Source organism: Elephantulus edwardii, unplaced genomic scaffold (assembly GCF_000299155.1).
Source record: "Elephantulus edwardii isolate Elephantulus edwardi_28Jun2011 unplaced genomic scaffold, EleEdw1.0 scaffold00455, whole genome shotgun sequence".
Classification (NCBI taxonomy): Eukaryota; Metazoa; Chordata; class Mammalia; order Macroscelidea; family Macroscelididae; genus Elephantulus; species Elephantulus edwardii.
This window is the reverse complement of record NW_006400205.1, coordinates 475,422-488,068: the sequence shown is the minus strand read 5'-3', so window position 1 is coordinate 488,068 and position 12,647 is coordinate 475,422. Positions and strand designations below refer to the sequence as shown.

The following is a 12,647-nucleotide window of genomic DNA, read 5'->3' as shown; positions in this document are numbered from 1 at the left end:
AGAGACTCAACAATTCCCCTAGCTCATGACCTTGAGCAGCAAGTTTCTGGACACTGTGATATCTCAGCTGTCCCTTCTCCAGAATGAAAGCTTTGCCTCACTCTGTCCCATCAGTTTCTGCCCTCTGGCTGGGATACTGAGGTGAGGAAAGAAATGAAGAGGGAAGAGTAAAAGTGAGAAAGAAGGGAAATGTGAGAAAAAGGGGGAAAAGAACACAGTGAAGAGAGAAGGGGGAAAGGAGGGAGTGAGGCCGGATATGGGCAGGGGATAGGAGAGATAAAAAAATAGATTGTATTTGCAGGATAAAGCCTCTCATAGTAATATTGTCATTATCTTGCCTGAACAGATGTGCTAGGACTCCTGTCCACTCATTATACAACATGAAAATGGAACACGTTTCTATCAGCCACATCAGAAATCGTGGCAGATGCTGTCAGAAAGTACACGCTGCTGGTGAGATGTGATTTTTCAGCAGCAAGTACTGTACCTTTTGATTGGAGTTGGGGGGGAGGAAGGAAAGGATGTTGATTGTGCTATTATTTTGTAAAGTGGAATCCTTTTCTCTAAGGGGTCCTGCCTTACACCACTTTGAGCTCTGTTGAGCATCCGTGTCAGGATGACTGTGGTCTGGAGTTGACCAGTTTTCTTAGGGTCTCATTTAAAACATGGACTTTCAGAAACGGGATCTTTCTGGCAAGTAACTTCCTATGCTTAGTCTTCAGGGAGCTCTGTTAACTTAGTGGTGAGGAGTTGTGCTGCCAACATAAAGGCATGTGGTTCGAATCCACTAGCTGCACCAAAGGAGAAAACTGGGCAGTCTTCTCTTGTGCATTTTGGTCTCTGAAAACCTGCTAGAGGGTGAGCTATGGATTGAGTTCTAACTGACAGCCTATAACAATAATAACATGTCAAGTCTTCATGGCACACACCTTGCTGCTCTCATCTCTCCTTTTATTACCATTTTTTCATTTTCTTTATCTTAGTTTGCACATGCTGCTATAACATAAATAGGACAAGTGTGTTAGTGTGTTGCTTTCATAGAGTTTAAGACTTTAAGAATGTAAGCCCAACCCCACTATTTCAACCTCTGCCGCTGCTGCCGCCGCGGAGAAGAGAGAAAGGGGAAGAGGAGCCCACACCACCTGTCACCCAGGTCCTTCAGCCATGCTTCCCTGAAGGGTTTAAGATGTTCACCTGCGCCAAGCTTGCCTGCACCCCAGCTTTGATCCGAGCTGGATCCCGGGTTGCATAAAGACCAATTATTGCATCATAGTTATTGCAACCAGAAGGTAGGCCAGGAGAGGTAGTAGGCTCAGCAGTGTTTAGCGGGGCTCAGAATGGAGTGTCTCCATTAATCCAAAGGGAGTTTCAAACCAGTGCAATCAGCAGAGGCATTGATACTGCTGCCAAATTCCTTGGTGCAGGAGCTGCAACAGTTGGAGTGGCTGGTTCTGGTGCTGGTATTGGGATAGTTTTTGGCAGTCTCATCATTGGCTATGCCAGAAACTCTTCACCAAAGCAGTCGCTGTTCTCGTACGCTATACTGGAATTTGCCTTGTCTGAGGCTATGGGTCTTTTTTGTTTGATAGTTGCTTTCTTGATTTGGTTTGCCATGTAACAGAAATAACTGCTAGAGATGTTGGCATTCATATTCATTATGGAATTGGTATAATTCTGCGTATTTTACTGTGACTCCAGAAACTGTAGTGTTTGGTGTCATGGAAATGTACATTATTTCCAAAGTCATTTCATTAAAGAAGAAAACTTTAAAATAAAAAGAGTGTAAGTCCAAAATCACAGTGTGAGTCTAGAGGAAGGCAAGCACTCTCTCTCACTCTTGCTTTCTTTTTCTCTCTGTTCCTCTCTCTGTCTCTCTCTTTCTCCTCTAGGGAAAGGTCCCTTTGCAGCTTCTATTCTTTGGCTCCTTGGTGATCTTGATATGGTATTGGCATCTATAGTCCTAGTTCCTCTTCTCTGGTTCCTTGCTTCTGTGTCTGAGCTGCTCCTTTTATATCTCAAAAGGAATTGGCTTAAAACACACCCTATATGGATATAGATGATCTCATTAACATAACAAAGAAAATTCCATCCCCAGACTGGATAATATACACACTTATCAGAGTTAGGATTTACAGCACATGTTTTGGGGAGTCCAATTAGCTCTGTAACATCCCTCTTTTCCATTTCTGACCTAACCTCAATGTCCCCGGCCCCTAGCTTGCATTAAGATGTCTGAAGTGTGTGGTTCATTGAGCAAAGAGCGTTTTGTTCCCAGCTGAACAAGGCTCAGGGAGCCTGGCAGTGCCAAAGACGGGAATGGGCACCATTTGTCTCTGAACTGAAGCTGTGCAGTGTGCGAGTTCCCCATGGCAAACACCACCTTTTCCTGGGATGCCAGCCAAGGCCTGGAGCCCCGTGTAGGAAATCCCCTGTGAGAGGCCCTTCCTTTGCCCCACAGAAAATGATTCTTTTCATAGCCTCTGAGTCCCCTTCCTTTCTAGCTGTAAATGCCCACACCACATCTCCCTTCCTGGCCTTCTACATTTCGTTCACATGCCAAGTGTCCCCACCCAGGCGTCTAGTGACTCATGGCCCCTGTCCTTCCCCTCCACAAGCCCCTAGCCCACCAAAGCCTCGTCCTTTCCTCAGCTGGGCTGTGGATGCCCTTCTCCCCCTAAACTGCTCTGTGCTGCAATCTGACATCTCCTGATGCTCCTCTTGAGGTTCACAGAAATGATTTGTTGATTTTGCCAGATTAGCAAGGGGAGCAAATTCCATAGATTCCTCCATTCCTAGGTCTCAAAGTTCAGAACTCTGGCTTGATAGCAGGAGCCAGGTGATAGGGGAAGCCTGAGATGGCACAGAAGAATAACCGTGCTAAACACATTCTTCATGGGGCCATCTCAGGTTGACAGGAAATTGTCTAATTCCTTTGCCAAGATTTTTAAAAGATGGTCTTTTCTATCACTTCTTATGCATCAGAGAGTTGGACAATGACTAGGGAGGGTAGAAGGAGAATTGATGCCTTTCAGCTGTGGCGCTGGAGAAGAGTATTGAAGGTACCATGGACTGCCAAGAAAACAAACAGATTCATCCTGGAAAGGATTAAACTGGGCGGCTCCCAGGAGGTAAGGATTCTGAGGCTCCGTCTAACATACTTTGGACATGTTGTAAGGAGGGACCGGTCCTTGGAGAGGGTCATCATGCTTGGGAGGGTGGAGGGACAGTGCACAGGGAAAAGGCCCTCTATGAGGTGGATTGATTCAGTGACTGGGGTAATTGGGATGGGAATGTCAGAGACAGTGCAATTGGCACAGGACAAAGCAGAGTTCTGGGCTGTTGTACATAGGGTCGCTAGGAGTCACAGGCGACTCAACGGCACATAACAACAACAATCCTTTGCAGTGTTAGCTCCATTCTACAGATAATGTTTTTGTTAGATGCTGTCAAGTCAGAGCCAACTCATAATTGACCCTCCAAGAGAGTTTTCAGAGGCTGTGAATCTTAGCGGGTGAGATTTTCCATTTTTCTCTGAAGAGCAACTGGTGGATTTGAACCACTTGCCTTTGAGTTGGCAGCACAACTTCTTATCCACTAGCCCAATCAGAGCTTCCACAGATGAGGAGATAGAAACCCAGGAATGTTAAGCAACTACCTCAAAACCCCAGGCTAACAAGGGGCCAGCCCTTAGGGTGCATCTAGTGAAAGATTTCTGTACCCACCTGACTGCTTCCCTGGCATTTCCGAGGGTCTTGGGTTCAGCCCAGTTCTGTCACTGCTCAAGGTACTGTTTCCAGTCCTTACCAGCCAGGGGTTCCTTCCGGTCAGCCATAGCTTTTCCTGACTCTCCTATTCAAAAATATGATGGGATTGAGGTGGTTTCTTGGCACCCTTCTGTATCATTATTGTGATTTTCCCTAATTATAAAAGTACTCAGAAAGATCTCCATTTGTGTGTGTGTTGTTTGGACTCAGGACCAACCCAGGCAAAAAGAGGTAAAAGTCACCTTTGGTTCCATCTGGATAACTTTTCCCTTTGTCCCAGAAAAAAACAATAAAAACGTGTTGTCAATGACTTGATTCCAAGCCTTAGTGACTCCTTGCATTTCAGAGAGCTGCTGGATGGTGTTTTCATGGGTTATAATCTAACTGAAAAACCTAGGCTTTTCTTTTGTGGTAACACTGGTGGATTTGAACTGACAACCTTTTGATCAGTGACCAAGAGCAAACCATTTTCACCACCCCAGGGCTCTTTCCCCTTTTACAGACAAAACCCTAGTACAATCCCTGATCCCCTATGGGGCTGTCAGGTGGTGCAAAGAGAGTTTGTCCATCATCTAATGACTCCCAGAACACGTATCAGGATGAGTGAAATAGAGCTTCCTATTGAAATGAAGCTGCCATTTGAGTGTATCCTTATTTGTAACGGAGGTGACTGCACTTGTCAGAAGTGCAAGTCAAAAGTAAACTCCGCAGTTGCTCAGTTTCAACTGTCTTAAACAGGAGAGGAATATGAGATGGCTTTGATAGAGATGAGATAGAGTGAAGGGGCATAAAATATGTTTCAGACACCAGCGGCCATATGATCAGAGATATCAACATCAGACTTCCCAGCTGGCGAGCGTTGGGTGACTGCCCACTACCTGTGGAGGATGCCTGCATCATGTGAGCACAGTCTCGCTGTCTATGTGGTTGCCTCGGACTTTGCCATCCTGGTAGCTTGGCATAACTCCAAGACTGACTGAGACAGGCAGCATCTTCAGGGTTCATTGCTGGTAGAAGAATTTGGTCGATGCTAAGATAAGGTTTGATTCTAAGATAAGCACTGTTTTCTCTTTTTAAGATTGTGCCAGTTTAATATTGCTCTTACAATCAATACTATGTACTGTATATTTGGCAACATTTTAAAATTTTATAAATATTTTCTCTTTAATCATTTTTATTCAGTAATTGTTGTACATTTTCTTCCCTCTTCCCTTCCCTAGTCCACTTTGCAATGCACCTCTTGTTCCAGATTATTGTCATACAGGTAATACCTAATCATATATTCCTTTCAGAAATAATCATATTTCCCCTCATCTGTTCCAATACAGTGTTCATTATCTGCTGTGTTCATATTTGGCAACATTTTAAAATTTCTTGGTGGCATGTAAAATAAAGATGCATCTTACAACTGACAGCATCTTCGAAGGTTGATTAAACACAATAGATAGCATTCTCCTGATTTTGGTTAAGGGAATGCAATCAGCTCTGGGATCTTGTATACCCGTCTATGAGTCTGTCCTGTCAACCAGGCTGGAGTCCTCACTTAATTGGGCCTGAATTGCCCTCCTTGTAACCACAGATGGTATTAAAAATGCTTCTATTCTTTCAGAATAGAAGATGGATGCAAACAATTGGTAAGTCCATCCAGGAGTTTACCACCTGAGCCCCAGCCGTGACTATGTAATACTATTTTATTTCTCTGTTGTTGTTGTTGTTCTTAAGAGCTGTCACGTTGAATACCACTCTAAGCGACTCTATAGACAATAGGTCTGAATCCCATCCTATCCTATGCCATCCTAATAATCTCTGACACACTCTAACCCGTAGCTGCAGTCACTGTGTCAATCCACCTTGTTGAGAGTCTTCCTCTCCACTGCCATCCCTCTACGTTTCCACAATGTTGTTGCTGTTAAGTGTCATCGAGTCGTAGGTGACTCATAGCAACCTTATGAATGAAAGTCCTGGACACATGTATAACTTTTGTCCTTTCTCCAGGTTCATAAGGTTTCCAGAGGCAAGCTATTATGGAAGTGGGTGTCACACCTGATTCCAAGTTGGTTTTAATCGGGGAGCTCCACCAAACACTATCCACCATGGGTAACCATTCTCGCATTTGACACATCAGTGTCACAGTGTTCGGCTTCACAGCAAGTGAACACACCAGGGTTGCACGACCTAGATGAATGTTTCACCAGAAACAATTAAAGGCAGGCCTGAGGGCTTGCCTTTGGAAACCCTATGAACCAAGAGAAAGGATGAAAGTTATACAGGTGTCCAGGACTTTCGTTCATAGGGTTGCTATGAGTCACCTATGGCTCGACGGCACTTAACAACAACAACAACAACAGCATAGAGAGAGAGCGCAGTTGGCCTTACAGACAGAAAGTCATGCTCCCAAGCCAAAGGTGGGTGACTCTACCTTTCCACTAATGTTATGATGTTATGTTATGTTATGTTATGTTATGTTATGTTATGTTATGTTATGTTATGCTATGTGCCGTTGAGTGGCTTGCAACTTGTAGTGACCCTTTGTACAACAGCCCTAAACTCTGCTCTGTCCTGTGCCAATCGCACTGTCTCTGACACACCCATTCCTATTACCCCAGTCACTGAATCAGTCCACCTCATAGAGAGAGCCTTCCCCTCCTGCGCTGTTCCTCCACCCTACCAGGCATGATGTCCCTCTCCAAGGACTGGTCTCTCCTTACAACATGTCCAGAGTATGTCAGACAAAGCCTCAGAATCCTTGCCTCCAAGGAGCCACCCGGTTTAACCCTTTCTAGCATGAATCTGTTTGCTTTCCTAGCAGTCCATGGTACCTTCAATACTCTTCTCCAGCACCACAGCTCAAAGGCATCAATTCTCCTTCTATCCTCATTGGTCATTGTCCAACTCTCTGACACATAACAAGTGATAGCAAAGACCATGGCCTGTATCAGATGCACCTTAGTCTCCAGAGAGACACCATTGCTCTTCAGTACTTTGGAGAGGTCCCTAACAGCAGACTTTTCCATGGCAATGCACCTTTTAATTTCCTGGCTATATTACTTTAGTTATTTGCCATCATCCCTTAAGTTTGTGGGTACTTATCAGTACATTCTGGAAACTTAGTCCCAACCCCTGGGACTGATGATCCTCAGACTACACCAAATGTGGTTATCTCAGTCTTCCTTCATCATTACTTTCATCATTACCTTCAGCAATGAGCGTAGACATTGTTTTCTATTGCTGTTGTAATGAAGCAACACAGCTTTAGTTTAATGCAGCATGAAATCTGTAATCTTAGAATTTGTAGGTTAGAAATCCAGTAAAGTTCTTCCTGGGCTAAAAATCAAGGAGACGGGACTATGTTACTTTTGGAAGCTTGAAGGGAGAATCTGTTTTTCCTTGCTCACACAGCTGGCAGAAAAATCTAGTTCCTTGCAGTTGAAGGACTGAGGTCCTGGTTTCCTGTCTGGCCGTCACCTGGGGCCTTCATTAGCCCCTAGTGGCCTCTCTGGTTTTTGCACACAGCCTACTACATCTCAGAACTAGCAATGAGGTATCCTGTTGCTATATCCCAAACCCACCTGGGCTGATGTGATTAGACTGAGCACACGTGAACAATCAAGTTAGTCCCTCCAGCTCAATTTTCCTTCCTTTAATCACATCTGCAAAGTCTCTTTCGCTTCATAAAACAGCATATTTACAAATTACAGGAGGTTCAGTGTCGACAGTTTTGGAGGCCATTATTCTACCTTCCACAGCATGCCACTTGTAGCCAATAAAATGCGAGGGGAAATTGCCGTTGGGTGCAAAGATTTTGCTCCCTGAATAAACGGCATTAAAGAGGGCTGTCCCTTCTACTTTGATTGAGATGTTGCAACTGTCTTCTGACTATAAAACATCAATATTAAGACTGAAAAATCAATACTCTGAGGACAACAGAAGGAAAACCTTTGGCTTTCTGATGACAATATTGGATTTCTGAGCCAAACAGAACCAACTAGCTCCAGATTTCTTGTCATGTAAGGAAATGTTGGTTTGTTTGTTTTTTAATTTTTTTTTTATTTTATTATTTTTCTTTGAGTGTACCGTCAAATCAGATCTGACTGGTACAGGAGGAAACTGCCCCTCCTTCCCCGGCAGAGCATCTGGTGGATTTGAACCGTGAGCCTCTGGGATTGTAGTTGCAGCTCCTTGCCACTAGGCCACTAGAGCTCCCCAAGGAAATGTTTTTATTGGTTGAGTTGCTCTTAAGTCAAACAGTTGGTTACTTCAGCTCAACTCTTCCTCATTGATATTTAATCTCTTAAATTATTGACCCATCCCAATAAGCCTTGATTCATTGCTGCCTATCTTGGACCTACAATAGTACTCATACCACTCACCCTAAACATCAGCCTGTTTAACTGAGGTTCTGACTTCCTGCCCAATATTTTTTTAACTGGCCTTCAGAGATTGGAATGAGGCCTGTGTAGCCCTGGTTTGTCTGAATTATGCCCGAACTCATTGTGCTTCTCAAACGTGAGACCTCACACTGCTGACTACCTTAACAGTGGCTCAGTCTCTCCAGTCTCACCCCGTCCAGCAGTTTTGCTCTTTGAGGATCCTACATTTTCACATCACATCTATCTTGTCTTATCATCTAGTCTACTATTTTGGTGTTCTGGTGTATCTTAATAACTGGATATATTGGTCTGCTAACAATTCTGTGAAGTTCTCCTACATTCAACTTTTGCTGTATATAATGCTCCTTATGCGGTCTCAGAAAAAAAAATGCTGTATATTCACCTTTATAACATCCTTATGAAGAGGTGCTTTTAGTCTCATTTTATAGATGATTTCAAAACCTTTGGAGATGTACTTAGGGTCAACTAGTAAGTGGCAAAAATGGGATGTTAATTAGGACTACCAGACTCAATGCCTTGTTTTCTATTTTGTTTTAGCAATACTCAAACCCATTGTGAGTCTTTTGCTGACACTCTGCCTTTCCCAGCAGGCTATTTTGTTGCTGTTGTTATATACCATCCAGTCAGCTATGACTCATTCAGACTGCGTAAACCGTGGATCTGAACCTTGCCCTACCCTGAGCCGTTCTCACTATCTCCAATATGCTTTTGCCTTTTGTCATAATCACTGTGTCAATCCATCTCCCTGAAGGTCTTCCTTTCTTTCTTTGATCCCCTCACCTTTCCCAGCATAATGTCTTTTTCCAAGGACTGACCCCAACTTATAACATGCCCTAAATATGTGCGACAGAGCTTCACTAACTTTGCCTTTGAGGCACACCCTGGTTACATTTATTCCGGGATAGACTTGTTAATTCTTTTGGTAGCTCAAAGGCTATTCAATATTCTTCTCTGACACCACAGCTCAAAGGCATCAATTCTTCTTCTGTTATCTTTATCCACTGTCCTGTTTCCAGGTGTATAGCAAGTGATAGAAAAGAACACAGCTTGGGTCAGATACACCTTAGTCTATAAACTAACATCCTTACCCTTTAGTGCTTTGGAGAGGTTCCTTACAGCAGGTTTTCCCTACCAAACACGTCTTTTTGATTTCTTGACTGCTGTCCTATGGATGTTGATTGTAGATCCAAGTAAAATAAAATCATTGAAATTGTCCATTTTTTTCCCTCTCCATCTATCGGGATGTCTACTGCTCTAGTGGTGAGGATTTTTGTGTTCTGCTTTGTGTTTTCTAACAAGGGAAAGTGCAAATGCCATCTCCCCTTACCACAAGTTCTGCAGTCTAGTTTCCCACTTCTGGGGAAATCACAGGGGTCAGCACATTTGGAGTGCAATGGATAAGATTTTTGTTTTCTGGATGTTAAAATGTACTCAATGCTACCCATAATTTATTATGATCTACACAGTCAAATGCCTTTGCATAATCAATAAAACACAAGTAAACATCCTTCTGATATTCTCATGTTTCAGTCAAGACCCACCTGACCTCAATATCGATATCCCTCATTCTATGGCCTCTTTTGAATATAGATTGAAGTTCTGGAAGTTCTGTGTCCAGCCATTTTTTAATAACGTTCAGCAGGATTTTCTATTGTTAATTCCCCAGGAATTGATGACTCATCAATAAACACATTTCAATACATAGTTGTAGCCCTGGATGTTCTTACTAGCCTATGCCAAGAAATTTGGAAGACAGTTAGTTATGAGCTAGCTGACTGGCAGAGATCCATATTTGTTCTCATCCCCCCCTTCCCCTAAAAAAAGGAGATCTAACAACATGTAGTGGTAATAGCATTACTACCATATGTAAGTAAAATCTTGCTGAAGATTATTCATGTTATTTTTAGATGAGATAATATCTAACACAACTCTTATTTATCTCCATCACTATATTATAAATACTTGAAGGCAGGGAATCTTATTCTGTTCTTTATTGACAGGTGCTCTGGTAAAGCAGTACTCAGGGAGTTGCACTGGTAACCAAAGGTGGTGCCTCTCTGCTGGTTCAAATCCACAATTGAGGAAGATGGGCAATTTACATACAACCTCTGAAAACTCCCTGAAGAATCAGCTATGAGTCAGCCCTGACTCAATGTTAAGGAGGTGAGGTTGAGGTTATTTGAGTTAGTTGTATACTGATAAACTATTAGCAGTTGGTCTTGGCAAGGGGAGAGGATGGTAATTTGAGAAGCATCATGTGTTCCTAATTCAAAACAGCCAACATGAAAACACTGAATAGAGAGAGTTGAGAAAAGACCCATAGTGATGCATCATTATTTCAATCATATAGACACAATAGGTGTGAATAACCTTAAGGGTACCGATAATAGTAAAATGTAGTAAATTAATTATTGTTGTTAGGCATCGCTCTGGTGGCCTAGTGGGTAAAGAGCTAATCTAAAAGCAGGTAGTCCAAGTCCACGATCTACTCTGAGAAAGAAAGATGGGCGATCTTTTCCTGTGCAATTTACAGCGCCTGAAAACCTACTGGCAGGTCAGCTATAAGTTGGTTCTGACCCAATGACACATAACAACTACAACAACAGGTTATTCCCAAGTAGATTCTGACTTATTCCAATGTGACAGAAAAAAGCAACTTCTGCCCCAGCTACCTTTCCGACTGACTGGAAGAGGTCTGTATTTGTTCCAAATTCCCAGAAAGATGATCCAAAAGAATGTGGAAATTATCGAACATTATTATTCTCGCCCACAAGCAAAATGTTGTTGAAAACTCATCGAAAACCAGCCAGAACAGTGTACTAACAAAGAACTACCAGAAGTCTAGCTAGTTCTAGAAGATGTTGTGGTTCACCAAGGACGTCAGTGTTGTCAGATGGATACTGGCTGACAGTAGAGAATATCAAAAGAACGTCTATTTGTGTTTTATAGACTATGTAAAGGCATCTGATTGTGTGGATCATAACAAATTTTGACTAACATTAAGAAGAATGGGAATGTAAGAATACTTACTCATCCTCTTAATGAATCTATACTTAAATCAAGAAGCTGTGGTCCAAATGCAGCAAGGAAACACTGCCTGATTTAAAATCAGGAAGGATGTGCATCAGCGTTCTCTACTTTCTTCATACCTATTCAGTTCGTATGCTGAGCAAATAATTTGTGAAGCCAACTCTATGAAGAAGAATGTAGCATCAGGATTGGAGGAAGACTTCTCAGGTATTATGTTATGTAGATGATACAACTTTGCTGAAAGTAAGAAAGATATAAAATGTTTGCTAAGAAGATCAAGGACTATAGCCTTAGGTATGGATTACATACGGCCTTAGATATGGGACATAAATAAAACAAAGGTCTTCCCACAGCATCATGATAGATGGTGAAAGGAATGAAGCTATCAATGATTTCATCTTGTTTGGATCAACAATTAACACTTTTGGTACTAGCAGTCAGGAAATCTGGAGACGTGTTGCATTGGGCAAGTCTGATGTCAGAGACCTCTTCCTGACAAAATGCTGAAAAGCAGTGATGTCAGTTTGAAGACTAAGGTGAACTTGCTTCAGACCATCGTCTTCTCAATCACCTACTATGTATCAGAGAGCTGGACAATGAATAAAGATGACAGAAGAATCAGTATCTTCATGTTGTGGAGAAGAGGACTGAATATACCATGGTCTGCCAAAAGAACAGATAAGTCAGAAAAAGTGCAACCAGAGTGCTCCTGGAAGGCAACGAGAGCAAAGTCTTTTATACTTTCAACATGTAGCTAAGTGAGGTTATTCCTTGGAAAGGGACATCATACTTGGCAATATGGAGGGTCAGTGAAGGAGAGGAAAACTCCTGGGGAGATGGCACAGTGACTGCAGCAATGGGGTCAAGTGTGTCAGAGGTGATAAGGATGGCATAGGACAGGGCGGGGTTCAGATCGGCTGTTCCTAGGGTACTTACTCAACGTCGTACTTACTCAACGACACCTAACAACCTTCATAGGATCAGATCTTCAGGTCTCTCTCATAGAGCCACTGGGTTGGTTTGAACCACCAGCCTTTTGGTTAGCAGGCTAACATATAACCACTCTTCCACGAGAGCTCCTTAGTGAAGTAGTTAGGAAGTGGGGAAGTTTGAAAATTTGTTACCTTCACTTTTAATCTATTTTATTTGATGGTAATGTGATAGAATTTAATCTCTACTAATTGCTTTGCTTAACAACCAGTTTACAAATTTCCTGAATTTAACAATTAGCCTTGTGGACCGGTTTGGGCTGGCTCCAGCACAGCTCTGCTAGAGGCCAGGGTAATGCTTTGCTTTTCATACCCACTAGAACAGCAGTGAGGATACTAATAAAAAGATGTGTATGTCCAGCAACAGAGAGTGGGGTGAAGCTCCCCGATTAGAACAAGCTTGGAAGGAGGAGTGACATCCACTTCAGTAATAGCTTGCCTCCGGAAACCCTATGAACCTGGAGAGAGAATGA

The 12,647-nt window shown here is 42.7% G+C and overlaps 1 pseudogene; it reads left to right on the top strand.

The window, feature by feature from the left end:
• The first annotated feature begins 1,186 nt into the window (after nucleotides 1-1,186).
• LOC102849894 lies at nucleotides 1,187-1,618 on the top strand (annotated as a pseudogene).
• Nucleotides 1,619-12,647: the final 11,029 nt, after the last annotated feature.